This window comes from Rattus norvegicus, chromosome 2 (assembly GCF_021556685.1).
Source record: "Rattus norvegicus strain SHRSP/BbbUtx chromosome 2, alternate assembly SHRSP_T2T, whole genome shotgun sequence".
Taxonomy (NCBI): Eukaryota; Metazoa; Chordata; class Mammalia; order Rodentia; family Muridae; genus Rattus; species Rattus norvegicus.
Genome location: NC_141535.1, coordinates 155,710,989 through 155,713,118, shown reverse-complemented (window position 1 = coordinate 155,713,118; position 2,130 = coordinate 155,710,989). Strand labels below are relative to the sequence as shown.

Genomic DNA, 2,130 nt, shown 5'->3' with positions numbered 1-2,130 from the left:
TACTGAATGTTTGGTTTCAGATCCCAGGACAAGGGACTGAAGTGCATATTTTACATACCAAAGCAGACCTGGTCTCCAGGTTCTCCCAGCATCCCTCAGTCCCTACGTGACATACCCTGGCCCCAACCTCAGGTTCGGACTTTCCTGCCCAGGGGCTGGGCTGCCTTTTCCCAGAAGCTCTTCCCTATATAATCCAGACCTCCCCTTCTTTCTCTGTTCATGCTTGCACACCCTTTCTGCCCCCACCTCAAGCCCACCCCCCCGCACCTTTGTTGTGCTCAGTGCCCGGGGCGCCCGGGGCCAGTGAACTCACTTGCTAGAGAGCAGCTTCTCAATAAACCTGCCTTTAATATAATCTAACCTGGTTTGGATTGGTTCATTTCGCCAAATAACCCACCACTGAGTAACAAGAAAATTCTTTTATGAAGGTTGTGGAAAGCTTAGATCTTTTGAAACACAAAGACCTGATTCAGATATAGTAATATTAGTAAAGTTATCAAAGTCAAAGCCAGGGCCCAGGCAGCCCTAACAATAGATGACAAATTAGGCAAGCCATAACTAGGAGAAAAGAAACCACTGGGAAGTTGCCCCGAGTAGAGAGGATGATCCAGCAGTGGAGAACAACTTTTAAAATTACTTGTTTCGACTTTACCTTCTGTCGCCTTAGCACCATGGAAGCCACCAAGCAAGTGATTAACTTTGGGCCCGGGCCTGCCAAGTTACGATACTCGGTTTTGTTAGAGATACAGAAGCTGCTACTAGACTACAAAGGCCTTGGCATCAACGTGCTTGAAATGAGTCACAGGTCATCAGATTTCGCCAAGATTATTAGCAACACAGAGAATCTTGTGAGGGAATTGCTAGCTGTTCCCAACAACTACAAGGTGATCTTTGTACAAGGAGGTGGGACTGGCCAGTTCAGTGCCGTCCCTTTAAATCTTACTGGCCTGAAAGCTGGAAGGTGTGCCCACTATGTGGTGACCGGAGCTTGGTCAGCTAAGGCTGCGGAAGAAGCCAAGAAGTTTGGGACTGTGAACATTGTTCATCCTAAACTTGGAAATTACACAAAAATTCCAGACCCAAGCACCTGGAACCTCAACCCAGACACCTCCTATGTGTACCTCTGTGCAAACGAGACTGTGCATGGCGTGGAGTTTGACTTCATACCTGACATCAAGGGAGCAGTGCTGGTCTGTGACATGTCTTCAAACTTCTTATCCAGGCCAGTGGACGTTTCCAAGTTTGGTGTGATTTTCGCTGGTGCTCAGAAGAATGTTGGCTCTGCTGGGGTGACGGTGGTAATTGTCTGTGATGACCTGCTGGGGTTCGCCCTCAGAGAGTGCCCATCAGTCCTTGACTACAAAGTGCAGGCTGGGAACAACTCTTGTTATAACACACCTCCATGCTTCAGCATCTACGTCATGGGCATGGTCCTGGAATGGATCGAGAACAATGGTGGGGCCGCAGCCATGGAGAAGCTCAGCTCCGTCAAATCCCAAATGATTTATGAGATTATTGATAATTCTCAAGGATTTTATGTTGTGTCCGGTGGAGCGCCAGAATAGAAGCAGGATGAACATTCCGTTTCGCATTGGCAACAGCAAAGGGAATGAAGCTCTGGAGAAGCGGTTTCTTGATAAGGCCGTAGAACTCAACATGATCTCCTTGAAGCGGCACAGGTCGGTGGGAGGCATCCGAGCCTCTCTGTATAATGCTGTCACCACCGAAGATGTTGAGAAGTTGGCTGCCTTCATGAAGAACTTTTTGGAGATGCATCAGCTGTGAACGTGACCAACCTCACCCCGTGAGCAGCATTTAGAATAACTCGGGGTTTTCTAAACAAACCTTACAGACGTGGACTCTTTCACATACATGCTTTTTACAGATTCCTTTTTCAAAGAATAACCACTAAGCCACGGGGCTCTACAGAGCTGAGGAAACTTCCAGCTAACGGCCACCTTCACTCCTATTCGACCTGGAAGCATCTCGAAAGCTTTCCTGTTGCTTTTCTAATGAATTCAGCCTGTCTGTCATCTTTGCTCCTTTCTCTAGGAGGATTGAAGGACTTGCCTTGGACTTTTTCCTGCTGGTTCCAACTGGTTATTTATCATTAGGAAGGTATCCCAAGGA

At 47.7% G+C, this 2,130-nt stretch overlaps 1 pseudogene; it reads left to right on the top strand.

Moving 5' to 3' along the window:
• The first annotated feature begins 671 nt into the window (after positions 1 to 671).
• Psat1-ps1 (phosphoserine aminotransferase 1, pseudogene 1) lies at positions 672 to 1,785 on the top strand (annotated as a pseudogene).
• Positions 1,786 to 2,130: the final 345 nt, after the last annotated feature.